General features: G+C 45.1%; 1 protein-coding gene and 1 long non-coding RNA gene across 2 annotated transcripts in view; both read right to left on the reverse strand.

Annotated features, from left to right (window-relative positions):
- The window catches only part of LOC139967083 (uncharacterized), a 234,552-nt gene that overhangs the window by 52,133 nt on the left and 165,070 nt on the right, over positions 1–17,349 (reverse strand). The window lies entirely within an intron of this gene.
- On the reverse strand, positions 9,357–12,920 carry LOC139967079 (uncharacterized). Its single transcript, XR_011792849.1, has 4 exons — positions 12,640–12,920; positions 11,597–11,781; positions 11,005–11,212; positions 9,357–10,484 (listed from the first exon to the last, which is right to left on the reverse strand). It is a non-coding gene; the product is annotated as an uncharacterized lncRNA (long non-coding RNA).

Raw genomic sequence — 17,349 nt, forward strand, 5'->3', positions numbered from 1 at the left:
TTTTTAATACTTAAAGTTCCCAGAGACCGTACCATATCGCGGCAAAAGCAAACTGCCCCCACCTGGTCTCGAGCCCGCGATCCAAAATACCTCACGCTCTCGAGGTACAGAGCAACCAACCGCGCCACGACAGTAGTTGATATAAATCTATGTTCGTTTCTAATACTTAAAGTTCCAGAGACCGTATGAGATCGCGGCAAAAGCAAACTGCCCCCACCTGGTCTCGAGCCCGCGATCCAAAATACGTCACGCTCTCGAGGTACAGAGCAACCAACCGCGCCACGACAGCAGTTGATATAAATCTATGTTCGTTTCTAATACTTAAAGTTCCCAGAAACCGTATAAGATCGCGGCAAAAGCAAACTGCCCCACCTGGTCTCGAGCCCGCGATCCAAAATACGTCACGCTCTCGAGGTACAGAGCAACCAACCGCCCCACGACAGCAGTTGATATAAATCTATGTTCGTTTCTAATACTTAAAGTTCCAGAGACCGTATAAGATCGCGGCAAAAGCAAACTGCCCCCACCTGGTCTCGAGCCCGCGATCCAAAATACGTCACGCTCTCGAGGTACAGAGCAACCAACCGCGCCACGACAGCAGTTGATATAAATCTATGTTCGTTTCTAATACTTAAAGTTCCCGAGACCGTATAAGATCGCTGCAAAAGCAAACTGCCCCCACCTGGTCTCGAGCCCGCGATCCAAAATACGTCACGCTCTCGAGGTACAGAGCAACCAACCGCGCCACGACAGCAGTTGATATAAATCTATGTTCGTTTCTAATACTTAAAGTTCCAGAGACCGTATGAGATCGTGGCAAAAGCAAACTGCCCCCACCTGGTCTCGAGCCCGCGATCCAAAATACGTCACGCTCTCGAGGTACAGAGCAACCAACCGCGCCACGACAGCAGTTGATATAAATCTATGTTCGTTTTTAATACTTAAAGTTAACAGAGACCGTATGAGATCGCGGCAAAAGCAAACTGCCCCCACCTGGTCTCGAGCCCGCGATCCAAAATACGTCACGCTCTCGAGGTACAGAGTAACCAACCGCGCCACGACAGCAGTTGATATAAATCTATGTTCGTTTCTAATACTTAAAGTTCCAGAGACCGTATGAGATCGCGGCAAAAGCAAACTGCCCCCACCTGGTCTCGAGCCCGCGATCCAAAATACCTCACGCTCTCGAGGTACAGAGCAACCAACCGCGCCACGACAGCAGTTGATATAAATCTATGTTCGTTTCTAATACTTAAAGTTCCCAGAGACCGTACCATATCGCGGCAAAAGCAAACTGCCCCCACCTGGTCTCGAGCCCGCGATCCAAAATACCTCACGCTCTCGAGGTACAGAGCAACCAACCGCGCCACGACAGTAGTTGATATAAATCTATGTTCGTTTCTAATACTTAAAGTTCCAGAGACCGTATGAGATCGCGGCAAAAGCAAACTGCCCCCAACTGGTCTCGAGCCCGCGATCCAAAATACGTCACGCTCTCGAGGTACAGAGCAACCAACCGCGCCACGACAGCAGTTGATATAAATCTATGTTCGTTTCTAATACTTAAAGTTCCCAGAGACCGTATTAGATCGCGGCAAAAGCAAACTGCCACCACCTGGTCTCGAGCCCGCGATCCAAAATACGTCACGCTCTCGAGGTACAGAGCAACCAACCGCGCCACGACAGCAGTTGATATAAATCTATGTTCGTTTTTAATACTTAAAGTTCCCAGAGACCGTACCATATCGCGGCAAAAGCAAACTGCCCCCACCTGGTCTCGAGCCCGCGATCCAAAATACGTCACGCTCTCGAGGTACAGAGCAACCAACCGCGCCACGACAGCAGTTGATATAAATCTATGTTCGTTTCTAATACTTAAAGTTCCAGAGACCGTATGAGATCGCGGCAAAAGCAAACTGCCCCACCTGGTCTCGAGCCCGCGATCCAAAATACGTCACGCTCTCGAGGTACAGAGCAACCAACCGCGCCACGACAGCAGTTGATATAAATCTATGTTCGTTTCTAATACTTAAAGTTCCAGAGACCGTATAAAATCGCGGCAAAAGCAAACTGCCCCCACCTGGTCTCGAGCCCGCGATCCAAAATACGTCACGCTCTCGAGGTACAGAGCAACCAACCGCGCCACGACAGCAGTTGATATAAATCTATGTTCGTTTCTAATACTTAAAGTTCCAGAGACCGTATGAGATCGCGGCAAAAGCAAACTGCCCCCACCTGGTCTCGAGCCCGCGATCCAAAATACGTCACGCTCTCGAGGTACAGAGCAACCAACCGCGCCACGACAGCAGTTGATATAAATCTATGTTCGTTTTTAATACTTAAAGTTCCCAGAGACCGTATAAGATCGCGGCAAAAGCAAACTGCCCCCACCTGGTCTCGAGCCCGCGATCCAAAATACGTCACGCTCTCGAGGTACAGAGCAACCAACCGCGCCACGACAGCAGTTGATATAAATCTATGTTCGTTTCTAATACTTAAAGTTCCAGAGACCGTATGAGATCGCGGCAAAAGCAAACTGCCCCCACCTGGTCTCGAGCCCGCGATCCAAAATACGTCACGCTCTCGAGGTACAGAGCAACCAACCGCGCCACGACAGCAGTTGATATAAATCTATGTTCGTTTTTAATACTTAAAGTTCCCAGAGACCGTACCATATCGCGGCAAAAGCAAACTGCCCCCACCTGGTCTCGAGCCCGCGATCCAAAATACCTCACGCTCTCGAGGTACAGAGCAACCAACCGCGCCACGACAGCAGTTGATATAAATCTATGTTCGTTTCTAATACTTAAAGTTCCAGAGACCGTATGAGATCGCGGCAAAAGCAAACTGCCCCCACCTGGTCTCGAGCCCGCGATCCAAAATACGTCACGCTCTCGAGGTACAGAGCAACCAACCGCGCCACGACAGCAGTTGATATAAATCTATGTTCGTTTCTAATACTTAAAGTTCCCAGAAACCGTATAAGATCGCGGCAAAAGCAAACTGCCCCACCTGGTCTCGAGCCCGCGATCCAAAATACGTCACGCTCTCGAGGTACAGAGCAACCAACCGCGCCACGACAGCAGTTGATATAAATCTATGTTCGTTTCTAATACTTAAAGTTCCCAGAGACCGTATAAGAACCCGGCAAAAGCAAACTGCCCCCACCTGGTCTCGAGCCCGCGATCCAAAATACGTCACGCTCTCGAGGTACAGAGCAACCAACCGCCCCACGACAGCAGTTGATATAAATCTATGTTCGTTTCTAATACTTAAAGTTCCCAGAGACCGTATAAGAACCCGGCAAAAGCAAACTGCCCCCACCTGGTCTCGAGCCCGCGATCCAAAATACGTCACGCTCTCGAGGTACAGAGCAACCAACCGCCCCACGACAGCAGTTGATATAAATCTATGTTCGTTTCTAATACTTAAAGTTCCAGAGACCGTATAAGATCGCGGCAAAAGCAAACTGCCCCCACCTGGTCTCGAGCCCGCGATCCAAAATACGTCACGCTCTCGAGGTACAGAGCAACCAACCGCGCCACGACAGCAGTTGATATAAATCTATGTTCGTTTCTAATACTTAAAGTTCCCAGAGACCGTACCATATCGCGGCAAAAGCAAACTGCCCCCACCTGGTCTCGAGCCCGCGATCCAAAATACCTCACGCTCTCGAGGTACAGAGCAACCAACCGCGCCACGACAGTAGTTGATATAAATCTATGTTCGTTTCTAATACTTAAAGTTCCAGAGACCGTATGAGATCGCGGCAAAAGCAAACTGCCCCCAACTGGTCTCGAGCCCGCGATCCAAAATACGTCACGCTCTCGAGGTACAGAGCAACCAACCGCGCCACGACAGCAGTTGATATAAATCTATGTTCGTTTCTAATACTTAAAGTTCCCAGAGACCGTATGAGATCGCGGCAAAAGCAAACTGCCCCACCTGGTCTCGAGCCCGCGATCCAAAATACGTCACGCTCTCGAGGTACAGAGCAACCAACCGCGCCACGACAGCAGTTGATATAAATCTATGTTCGTTTCTAATACTTAAAGTTCCAGAGACCGTATGAGATCGCGGCAAAAGCAAACTGCCCCACCTGATCTCGAGCCCGCGATCCAAAAAACGTCACGCTCTCGAAGTACAGAGCAACCAACCGCGCCACGACAGCAGTTGATATAAATCTATGTTCGTTTCTAATACTTAAAGTTCCAGAGACCGTACCAGATCGCGGCAAAATCAAACTGCCCGCACCTGGTCTCGAGCCCGCGATCCAAAATACGTCACGCTCTCGAGGTACAGAGCAACCAACCGCGCCACGACAGCAGTTGATATAAATCTATGTTCGTTTCTAATACTTAAAGTTCCAGAGACCGTATAAGAACCCGGCAAAAGCAAACTGCCCCCACCTGGTCTCGAGCCCGCGATCCAAAATACGTCACGCTCTCGAGGTACAGAGCAACCAACCGCGCCACGACAGCAGTTGATATAAATCTATGTTCGTTTCTAATACTTAAAGTTCCAGAGACGTTATGAGATCGCGGAAAAAGCAAACTGCCCCCACCTGGTCTCGAGCCCGCGATCCAAAAAACGTCACGCTCTCGAGGTACAGAGCAACCAACCGCGCCACGACAGCAGTTGATATAAATCTATGTTCGTTTCTAATACTTAAAGTTCCAGAGACCGTACCAGATCGCGGCAAAAGCAAACTGCCCCCACCTGGTCTCGAGCCCGCGATCCAAAATACGTCACGCTCTCGAGGTACAGAGCAACCAACCGCGCCACGACAGCAGTTGATATAAATCTATGTTCGTTTCTAATACTTAAAGTTCCAGAGACCGTATGAGATCGCGGCAAAAGCAAACTGCCCCACCTGGTCTCGAGCCCGCGATCCAAAATACGTCACGCTCTCGAGGTACAGAGCAACCAACCGCGCCACGACAGCAGTTGATATAAATCTATGTTCGTTTCTAATACTTAAAGTTCCAGAGACGTTATGAGATCGCGGAAAAAGCAAACTGCCCCCACCTGGTCTCGAGCCCGCGATCCAAAAAACGTCACGCTCTCGAGGTACAGAGCAACCAACCGCGCCACGACAGCAGTTGATATAAATCTATGTTCGTTTCTAATACTTAAAGTTCCAGAGACCGTACCAGATCGCGGCAAAAGCAAACTGCCCCCACCTGGTCTCGAGCCCGCGATCCAAAATACGTCACGCTCTCGAGGTACAGAGCAACCAACCGCGCCACGACAGCAGTTGATATAAATCTATGTTCGTTTCTAATACTTAAAGTTCCAGAGACCGTACCAGATCGCGGCAAAAGCAGACTGCCCCCACCTGGTCTCGAGCCCGCGATCCAAAATACCTCACGCTCTCGAGGTACAGAGCAACCAACCGCGCCACGACAGCAGTTGATATAAATCTATGTTCGTTTCTAATACTTAAAGTTCCCAGAGACCGTATAAGATCGCGGCAAAAGCAAACTGCCCCCACCTGGTCTCGAGCCCGCGATCCAAAATACGTCACGCTCTCGAGGTACAGAGCAACCAACCGCGCCACGACAGCAGTTGATATAAATCTATGTTCGTTTCTAATACTTAAAGTTTCCAGAGACCGTATAAGATCGCGGCAAAAGCAAACTGCCCCCACCTGGTCTCGAGCCCGCGATCCAAAATACGTCACGCTCTCGAGGTACAGAGCAACCAACCGCGCCACGACAGCAGTTGATATAAATCTATGTTCGTTTCTAATACTTAAAGTTCCCAGAGACCGTATGAGATCGCGGCAAAAGCAAACTGCCCCCACCTGGTCTCGAGCCCGCGATCCAAAATACGTCACGCTCTCGAGGTACAGAGCAACCAACCGCGCCACGACAGCAGTTGATATAAATCTATGTTCGTTTCTAATACTTAAAGTTTCCAGAGACCGTATGAGATCGCGGCAAAAGCAAACTGCCCCCACCTGGTCTCGAGCCCGCGATCCAAAATACGTCACGCTCTCGAGGTACAGAGTAACCAACCGCGCCACGACAGCAGTTGATATAAATCTATGTTCGTTTCTAATACTTAAAGTTCCAGAGACCGTATGAGATCGCGGCAAAAGCAAACTGCCCCCACCTGGTCTCGAGCCCGCGATCCAAAATACGTCACGCTCTCGAGGTACAGAGCAACCAACCGCGCCACGACAGCAGTTGATATAAATCTATGTTCGTTTCTAATACTTAAAGTTCCCAGAGACCGTACAAGATCGCGGCAAAAGCAAACTGCCCCCACCTGGTCTCGAGCCCGCGATCCAAAATACCTCACGCTCTCGAGGTACAGAGCAACCAACCGCGCCACGACAGTAGTTGATATAAATCTATGTTCGTTTCTAATACTTAAAGTTCCAGAGACCGTATGAGATCGCGGCAAAAGCAAACTGCCCCCAACTGGTCTCGAGCCCGCGATCCAAAATACGTCACGCTCTCGAGGTACAGAGCAACCAACCGCGCCACGACAGCAGTTGATATAAATCTATGTTCGTTTCTAATACTTAAAGTTCCCAGAGACCGTATGAGATCGCGGCAAAAGCAAACTGCCCCACCTGGTCTCGAGCCCGCGATCCAAAATACGTCACGCTCTCGAGGTACAGAGCAACCAACCGCGCCACGACAGCAGTTGATATAAATCTATGTTCGTTTCTAATACTTAAAGTTCCAGAGACCGTATGAGATCGCGGCAAAAGCAAACTGCCCCCACCTGATCTCGAGCCCGCGATCCAAAAAACGTCACGCTCTCGAGGTACAGAGCAACCAACCGCGCCACGACAGCAGTTGATATAAATCTATGTTCGTTTCTAATACTTAAAGTTCCAGAGACCGTACCAGATCGCGGCAAAATCAAACTGCCCCCACCTGGTCTCGAGCCCGCGATCCAAAATACGTCACGCTCTCGAGGTACAGAGCAACCAACCGCGCCACGACAGCAGTTGATATAAATCTATGTTCGTTTCTAATACTTAAAGTTCCAGAGACCGTATAAGAACCCGGCAAAAGCAAACTGCCCCCACCTGGTCTCGAGCCCGCGATCCAAAATACGTCACGCTCTCGAGGTACAGAGCAACCAACCGCGCCACGACAGCAGTTGATATAAATCTATGTTCGTTTCTAATACTTAAAGTTCCAGAGACGTTATGAGATCGCGGAAAAAGCAAACTGCCCCCACCTGGTCTCGAGCCCGCGATCCAAAAAACGTCACGCTCTCGAGGTACAGAGCAACCAACCGCGCCACGACAGCAGTTGATATAAATCTATGTTCGTTTCTAATACTTAAAGTTCCAGAGACCGTACCAGATCGCGGCAAAAGCAAACTGCCCCCACCTGGTCTCGAGCCCGCGATCCAAAATACGTCACGCTCTCGAGGTACAGAGCAACCAACCGCGCCACGACAGCAGTTGATATAAATCTATGTTCGTTTCTAATACTTAAAGTTCCAGAGACCGTATGAGATCGCGGCAAAAGCAAACTGCCCCACCTGGTCTCGAGCCCGCGATCCAAAATACGTCACGCTCTCGAGGTACAGAGCAACCAACCGCGCCACGACAGCAGTTGATATAAATCTATGTTCGTTTCTAATACTTAAAGTTCCAGAGACGTTATGAGATCGCGGAAAAAGCAAACTGCCCCCACCTGGTCTCGAGCCCGCGATCCAAAAAACGTCACGCTCTCGAGGTACAGAGCAACCAACCGCGCCACGACAGCAGTTGATATAAATCTATGTTCGTTTCTAATACTTAAAGTTCCAGAGACCGTACAAGATCGCGGCAAAAGCAAACTGCCCCACCTGGTCTCGAGCCCGCGATCCAAAATACGTCACGCTCTCGAGGTACAGAGCAACCAACCGCGCCACGACAGCAGTTGATATAAATCTATGTTCGTTTCTAATACTTAAAGTTCCAGAGACGTTATGAGATCGCGGAAAAAGCAAACTGCCCCCACCTGGTCTCGAGCCCGCGATCCAAAAAACGTCACGCTCTCGAGGTACAGAGCAACCAACCGCGCCACGACAGCAGTTGATATAAATCTATGTTCGTTTCTAATACTTAAAGTTCCAGAGACCGTACCAGATCGCGGCAAAAGCAGACTGCCCCCACCTGGTCTCGAGCCCGCGATCCAAAATACCTCACGCTCTCGAGGTACAGAGCAACCAACCGCGCCACGACAGCAGTTGATATTAATCTATGTTCGTTTCTAATACTTAAAGTTCCCAGAGACCGTACGAGATCGCGGCAAAAGCAAACTGCCCCCACCTGGTCTCGAGCCCGCGATCCAAAATACGTCACGCTCTCGAGGTACAGAGCAACCAACCGCGCCACGACAGCAGTTGATATAAATCTATGTTCGTTTCTAATACTTAAAAGTTCCAGAGACCGTACCAGATCGCGGCAAAAGCAAACTGCCCCCACCTGGTCTCGAGCCCGCGATCCAAAATACGTCACGCTCTCGAGGTACAGAGCAACCAACCGCGCCACGACAGCAGTTGATATAAATCTATGTTCGTCTCTAATACTTAAAGTTCCAGAGACCGTACAAGCCCCAGGTGAAAATTCCAGTTAATACCTGTTGAACTGGTTTTAACAGGTACCTGTTGCAACTGGTATTTGGTGACAGGTAATAACAGGTATTAAATGGTATTAACAGGTGTTAACTGGTATTGACAGGTATTAACTGGTATTAACAGGTTTCAACTGTTTTCAACAGGCATAACAGTTTTTAACTGGTATTAACAGGTATTAGCTGGTATTAACAGGTTTCAACTGTTTTCAACAGGTTTCAACAGCTTTAGCTGGTATTAACAGGTATTAACTGGTAATAACAGGTTTCAACTGTTTTCAACAGGCATAACAGTTTTTAAATGGTATTAACCGGTTTCAACTGTTCTCAACAAGTTTCAACAGGCACAACAGCTTTTAACTGGCATGAACAGGTATTAACTGGTAATAACAGGTTTCAACTGTTTTCAACAGGCGCAACAGCTATTAACTGGTAATAACATACTGTATGAACTGGTTTCAACTGTTTTCAACAGGGGTAACAGGTTTTAACTGGTTCTGTTTTCAACATGTCTTTACTGGTATTGAAAACGTTTGAACAGGTAAGAACATGTATGAACGGTTTTAAGCTGGTTATAACAGTTGGATTTTCCACAGGTTCAATTGTTTTCAACAAGTTATCTGGTGAAAACAGGTGGCGATGAATTTCAACAGGTTAAAATAACTCTTTACAGTTGCACATGATGTAGGTCTAACACTTAACAAGCAAGTTAAGGCGAGGGAGAACTTCCAGCAGATGGAGTAAAAATCACTGTTAACAAAAATCTGAAAATATCATTTTATTCCAACAAAGTTAAGACAAGTTAATGGATCAAACATGAATGGCAAAAGTAAAGTACTGCACAATAATGCAAAGTTGAGGGCAATGAAAAAGAAAACATAAATTTGGAGTCTAACAAGAAAGCAAACTTCTGAAGTAAACGCTTTCATATTACACATTAAAAACTTACATATATTATGAAATACCAACTAAATATGTTCATTAAAACAATGATTTCATGTATTGCTGTGGCAATTAAGAAAGGAAACTCTATCTGTTAAAACAATATAAAGGTTCATTTTTTATCAATCATTATATCAAAATAAAAGTTACAGCTGAATAGATAAAAGTTATTCAAGAGTTAGCATTACCAAACTATGTAGTCTGCAATTCTGCATGCTAGGCAGACAATAATAATAGCTAGTCAGACAGTAACCTTTTGAAAGGAATTCATTCTTAAATTGGCTACCAATCAGATCTTAAAAAACAATATTTACCTACAAAGCATGTATTTGTAATGCATATTTATACTGAACACATATGTGATGACAATATACTGTCTATTCTGGAGTTTGAATAAAAATCTGAATACTGTTTAATGGCATTTGTACATACTGATTACTAGAAATGTTAGTTCTTTAAAAAAAATAATGCAAACGTGGAAAGATGACTTTGCCAAGTAAAAGTCAACATCAGTCTATAATAGTCATGGTTAAACCACTTTCAAGAAAAAACTGTCCAGAAGATCTCCATTGAAAACTTAAGTTGTAATTGACAGCAACATACTTTCCATTTCCTGAATTTAATTAAAAAACTAAATACCATATAATTGCAAACAATAACTGTTTAAAACATAATAATAAATATGGGTTTAATCCTACTTTGAAAAAAGAACTGTCTGGAAAAATTCCTCTGAAAAGTTAACTTGTCAGTGACAGCAATATGCTGTCAGTTTGAATAAAACTAAAGACTGTTTAATGGTAAGCAATAACCATTGAAAAAAATAATATGATACTAATGTTTTAAGGCCTTCTTTGTTTTACGATTGACGTCAGCTTCTCGGATATGTATTTGCTGAACCTTGCAGCTTCCTCAGTAAACTGCAGCTTTCTTTCAAACGTTCCACGAATTATGCTGCAAGAAACAAAGCGTATGAACACTTAAGAATTGACTTATCATGATTAACAGTAACAGTGTGGTCCTAAAACTTAACAAACTCTCTTGCATTGCTAGATGAGTGCTTTCATGGAAAGTTAAGGTCAAACTTTCCTATGGTCTAGAATGTCTCACGATATTTATCTCTGTTGGAATCCAACCTGAATGGACTAGCAATCACAGTCTAACCAAGAACATTCTTTTGGTTTAGAATTTGGGTTTGCTCAATCTTTTGTTTGGAAAAACTACACCACTATGGTAGTTTGATTGTAGGCTTCCTGTCAGAACTCAAAGGCAATTAAGAACCAACTAAAATGATATCAGTTGTTAACTCATGATACTGGAATGCATAATCCTACTGATAAATAGTTCTGTCAGTGTTAAAAAATTACTCCTGAAAAACAGCTTATTCAGTAAATTATATTGTACACTTGTGTACTAAGTCATGAGCTTGTAATATAAATGGTAACTTGTTTGAAAGCTTTTCATAATGACTAACCTTCCATAGCATTAACCTTCACGGGAGACAACAGCGCTTTTGCATCTCTGTCATTGTTGAATCGTGTGCAAGCATTCCCAACGACTTTCGTTTTCAAAGTGTTGGTACCCCAAATCAACACCAGTAAAGTCTTCACGAACATAGAGTGTTTACTACAAATGGCCTCCCACTTGTCTTCAGGAAGCCCAAAATCTGCACCAATATTGACCTGTGAACAGAAAATATGATATACCTGTAAGCATATATACAGATATAGCACATGATAACTCACATTATCATAAACAGACATTAACATTAAAATTTTATATCAACAGATTGGGAGGTAAACATTTAAATCAAGGTCCCTCAAGTTATAAGCCAGGAATAGCAGCTTTACCAAACAATTACTAGCTTTGCACTATAACACCAAGTTATTTTTTAAAGCTTAATAACCATGTTTATAATTATCCCAAATCAGTAAAAAAATGGCCAAACTTATGACGCTTGTACGTAAATGATGTACCAGACTGTTTTTTATATATTATATATAAACAGGTTATGAAAAGTATCTAAATAATATCATTACACATTTGGGTACAATAGTTAAACTCACCCTTTCATCTTTTTTTCTCTATGGCACTTGTTCCTTTGCTTTTTGGACTCTTGGATAAACTCTTAATATCATTTTACACCATTATGTCTTTAAGCCATATACGTTCTCCTCTTCTGTTGTTGCCTCCACACTGGTGTCGTACATCACAGGAAACCTCACCTGGATATTTGGTTTTTAAATTCTTCCTGGAAAAAGGAAATAGCAAAGCAGCAGTAGTCATGAATCATTTGAAAAAATGAAATAAAGTTGTCACCACAAAGTGATGTGAGATTTGCTTCCACAATAGTCTGAAAAAAAGGATTCCCAAAGTCTGAAGCAGACTGTATACAACTGAACATTTGAACCAGAGTGTCATCATTGCAACCAGAATCAAATGCCCAGACTACAGAGATAATAAAACATGGGCTAAATCTTTGTTTGTTTTTAAGATCTAAAAATACAAGATTTTAGAAACACAAATGCACTGAGCCAACTTATTTATAGGCCTAATTGTTTTAAGTTGTTATTTTGCTTGCTCACTTAACAAGTCTTATTTAGACCTAGCCTAGAGAAGAAACAGTTCTTTGTCACACTAAGTCAGTTTGTCTTTCAGTCGTTTTTTTAGTCTTACTAGTAGTAGTACTTAAGCATATAATACCGGTGACTAGCCAACATAATTTGTTCAGCCTACTGTAACAGTAAGTTTGAAGGTCTAGCCTTGTTTTATTCAATATCACATAGCCTACCCATTTAGATTCACATGGGAAATTCAAGAAATCTTTACCAAATGAGTGTAGACCTAAGCTTCAAGTAAACTACAGTATTGAAACTCAGTCCCAGCATTTGTTTGGAAATAAATTAGAAGATTAAGATTCAATCTAGCCCAATACACACATAACACATTGTTAATTGGTGTTTAGAATGCACAGTTTAGTGTTGAGAATGCACTGCAGTACTCAATAGAAAACCTAGGCTACTCACTGTCATTGCACTTGTGTATTGCAAAATGCTAGCCTAACAACGGTCACAAGTGCCAGTGGCCTAACAATTAACGTTAGTTTTACCTCCAAGTTTAAGGAACAACAGGTAGGCCGATGGTGGCGGTTAATACTTCCATTCTTCTATAGATCTTCTTGGGTGATTAACAGTTGAAAGTTGCTTAGAGTGATCGTATTAAACCATGCCAAGCAATGCTTACGCTGTGCAATGCAAGTTGCCGTTGCTCCTCGGTTTCGAAATTGAATATGGTGTTGAAGTCAAAGTTCAACCTCGTACAAAATGTGATTATCGAAAAAATTAAAAAAATTGTCTTTGGCCCCAATTTGAGACTTTCATATCATTAAAAATTACAAATATCATTAATAGATATCAAAATTTAAAACAACGGTAAATAAGAAAGAATTAAATCATAATACAATTTAAACATTAATTATTTTTATCTTGATCTTGACTTGGCAATATGTGTCTTACTTTCTTAGACTATGAATCACTGATCTAAATATAGATGCGAGCTCGTCTCAATCTTTTGATGTATGTGTATGCTACGTATTCATATACTATCTGGAAGAACTCTCTCATAAATTTAATATGTGAATTTTTCATTTTACCTTAATGTACCAAATAGGATAAACAATTCAGTGATCAGACATATGTTTTGCAGTGGCAAAGCCAGCGAGGGCGGGGAAGGGGGGGGGCAGGGGAAAGAGTACCTCCACAAAAAATTTTGGGGACGTGATGTCCGACGGTGAAAAAACGAAGGGAGCAAAAAAAGAGGAAATAATTGCATTATTTTGCATATAAGCCCTTTTTGAGAAACAAAAATTTTCAAGCCCCCCTCCCCTCATAAACCTTCCCTGACAACGGTGATCCACCATTATGTGCCTTAAAGTGGAGACAGAAATTTGAACCAACTGGTACATGTTGAATTCAACTGGTGTAACAGGTACCTGTTAAACCAGTTGTTTTCAACAGGTACCTGTTAAACCAGTTGTTTTCAACAGGTACCTGTTAAACCAGTTGTTTTCAACAGGTACCTGTTAAACCAGTTGTTTTCAACAGGTACCTGTTAAACCAGTTGTTTTCAACAGGTACCTGTTTAACTAGTTGTTTTCAACAGTTACCTGTTAAACCAGTTGTTTTCAACAGGTACCTGCTAAACCAGTTGTTTTCAACAGGTATTTTACCTGTTGAAAGCAACTGGTTTAACAGGTACCTGTTAAAACCAATTGGTACCTGTTACAGCTTACAGGTAATTTACCTGTTGCAACAGGCAATTAACTGTTATAAACTGGTTTTGGTCACAATACCTGTTAAAACCAGTTGTCGTTAACAGGTACCTGTAAGTCCCTGTTGGTTCCGGTTAAAACCAATTGAAATTGTAACAGGTATTAACAGGAATTTTCTCCTGGGCTAGATCGCGGCAAAAGCAAACTGCCCCCACCTGGTCTCGAGCCCGCGATCCAAAATACGTCACGCTCTCGAGGTACAGAGCAACCAACCGCGCCACGACAGCAGTTGATATAAATCTATGTTCGTTTCTAATACTTAAAGTTCCAGAGACCGTACAAGATCGCGGCAAAAGCAAACTGCCCCCACCTGGTCTCGAGCCCGCGATCCAAAATACGTCACGCTCTCGAGGTACAGAGCAACCAACCGCGCCACGACAGCAGTTGATATAAATCTATGTTCGTTTCTAATACTTAAAGTTCCCAGAGACCGTATGAGATCGCGGCAAAAGCAAACTGCCCCCACCTGGTCTCGAGCCCGCGATCCAAAATACGTCACGCTCTCGAGGTACAGAGCAACCAACCGCGCCACGACAGCAGTTGATATAAATCTATGTTCGTTTCTAATACTTAAAGTTCCCAGAGACCGTACAAGATCGCGGCAAAAGCAAACTGCCCCCACCTGGTCTCGAGCCCGCGATCCAAAATACGTCACGCTCTCGAGGTACAGAGCAACCAACCGCGCCACGACAGCAGTTGATATAAATCTATGTTCGTTTCTAATACTTAAAGTTTCCAGAGACCGTATAAGATCGCGGCAAAAGCAAACTGCCCCCACCTGGTCTCGAGCCCGCGATCCAAAATACGTCACGCTCTCGAGGTACAGAGCAACCAACCGCGCCACGACAGCAGTTGATATAAATCTATGTTCGTTTCTAATACTTAAAGTTTCCAGAGACCGTATAAGATCGCGGCAAAAGCAAACTGCCCCCACCTGGTCTCGAGCCCGCGATCCAAAATACGTCACGCTCTCGAGGTACAGAGCAACCAACCGCGCCACGACAGCAGTTGATATAAATCTATGTTCGTTTCTAATACTTAAAGTTCCAGAGACCGTACCATATCGCGGCAAAAGCAAACTGCCCCCACCTGGTCTCGAGCCCGCGATCCAAAATACGTCACGCTCTCGAGGTACAGAGCAACCAACCGCGCCACGACAGCAGTTGATATAAATCTATGTTCGTTTCTAATACTTAAAGTTCCAGAGACCGTACCATATCGCGGCAAAATCAAACTGCCCCCACCTGGTCTCGAGCCCGCGATCCAAAATACGTCACGCTCTCGAGGTACAGAGCAACCAACCGCGCCACGACAGCAGTTGATATAAATCTATGTTCGTTTCTAATACTTAAAGTTCCCAGAGACCGTATGAGATCGCGGCAAAAGCAAACTGCCCCCACCTGGTCTCGAGCCCGCGATCCAAAATACGTCACGCTCTCGAGGTACAGAGCAACCAACCGCGCCACGACAGCAGTTGATATAAATCTATGTTCGTTTCTAATACTTAAAGTTCCCAGAGACCGTATGAGATCGCGGCAAAAGCAAACTGCCCCCACCTGGTCTCGAGCCCGCGATCCAAAATACGTCACGCTCTCGAGGTACAGAGCAACCAACCGCGCCACGACAGCAGTTGATATCAATCTATGTTCGTTTCTAATACTTAAAGTTTCCAGAGACCGTATAAGATCGCGGCAAAAGCAAACTGCCCCCACCTGGTCTCGAGCCCGCGATCCAAAATACGTCACGCTCTCGAGGTACAGAGCAACCAACCGCGCCACGACAGCAGTTGATATAAATCTATGTTCGTTTCTAATACTTAAAGTTCCCAGAGACCGTATGAGATCGCGGCAAAAGCAAACTGCCCCCACCTGGTCTCGAGCCCGCGATCCAAAATACGTCACGCTCTCGAGGTACAGAGCAACCAACCGCGCCACGACAGCAGTTGATATAAATCTATGTTCGTTTCTAATACTTAAAGTTTCCAGAGACCGTATAAGATCGCGGCAAAAGCAAACTGCCCCCACCTGGTCTCGAGCCCGCGATCCAAAATACGTCACGCTCTCGAGGTACAGAGCAACCAACCGCGCCACGACAGCAGTTGATATAAATCTATGTTCGTTTCTAATACTTAAAATTCCAGAGACCGTATGAGATCGCGGCAAAAGCAAACTGCCCCCACCTGGTCTCGAGCCCGCGATCCAAAATACGTCACGCTCTCGAGGTACAGAGCAACCAACCGCGCCACGACAGCAGTTGATATAAATCTATGTTCGTTTCTAATACTTAAAGTTCCAGAGACCGTACAAGATCGCGGCAAAATCAAACTGTCCCCACCTGGTCTCGAGCCCGCGATCCAAAATACGTCACGCTCTCGAGGTACAGAGCAACCAACCGCGCCACGACAGCAGCTGATATAAATCTATGTTCGTTTCTAATACTTAAAGTTCCAGAGACCGTATAAGAACCCGGCAAAAGCAAACTGCCCCCACCTGGTCTCGAGCCCGCGATCCAAAATACGTCACGCTCTCGAGGTACAGAGCAACCAACCGCGCCACGACAGCAGTTGATATAAATCTATGTTCGTTTCTAATACTTAAAGTTCCAGAGACCGTATGAGATCGCGGCAAAAGCAAACTGCCACCACCTGGTCTCGAGCCCGCGATCCAAAATACGTCACGCTCTCGAGGTACAGAGCAACCAACCGCGCCACGACAGCAGTTGATATAAATCTATGTTCGTTTTTAATACTTAAAGTTCCCAGAGACCGTACCATATCGCGGCAAAAGCAAACTGCCCCCACCTGGTCTCGAGCCCGCGATCCAAAATACGTCACGCTCTCGAGGTACAGAGCAACCAACCGCGCCACGACAGCAGTTGATATAAATCTATGTTCGTTTCTAATACTTAAAGTTCCAGAGACCGTATCAAATCGCGGCAAAAGCAAACTGCCCCCACCTGGTCTCGAGCCCGCGATCCAAAATACGTCACGCTCTCGAGGTACAGAGCAACCAACCGCGCCACGACAGCAGTTGATATAAATCTATGTTCGTTTCTAATACTTAAAGTTCCAGAGACCGTATAAGATCGCGGCAAAAGCAAACTGCCCCCACCTGGTCTCGAGCCCGCGATCCAAAATACGTCACGCTCTCGAGGTACAGAGCAACCAACCGCGCCACGACAGCAGTTGATATAAATCTATGTTCGTTTCTAATACTTAAAGTTCCAGAGACCGTATGAGATCGCGGCAAAAGCAAACTGCCCCCACCTGGTCTCGAGCCCGCGATCCAAAAAACGTCACGCTCTCGAGGTACAGAGCAACCAACCGCGCCACGACAGCAGTTGATATAAATCTATGTTCGTTTCTAATACTTAAAGTTCCCAGAGACCGTATAAGATCGCGGCAAAAGCAAACTGCCCCCACCTGGTCTCGAGCCCGCGATCCAAAATACGTCACGCTCTCGAGGTACAGAGCAACCAACCGCGCCACGA

Source organism: Apostichopus japonicus, chromosome 4 (genome assembly GCF_037975245.1).
Source record: "Apostichopus japonicus isolate 1M-3 chromosome 4, ASM3797524v1, whole genome shotgun sequence".
In the NCBI taxonomy this organism is placed as follows: Eukaryota; Metazoa; Echinodermata; class Holothuroidea; order Aspidochirotida; family Stichopodidae; genus Apostichopus; species Apostichopus japonicus.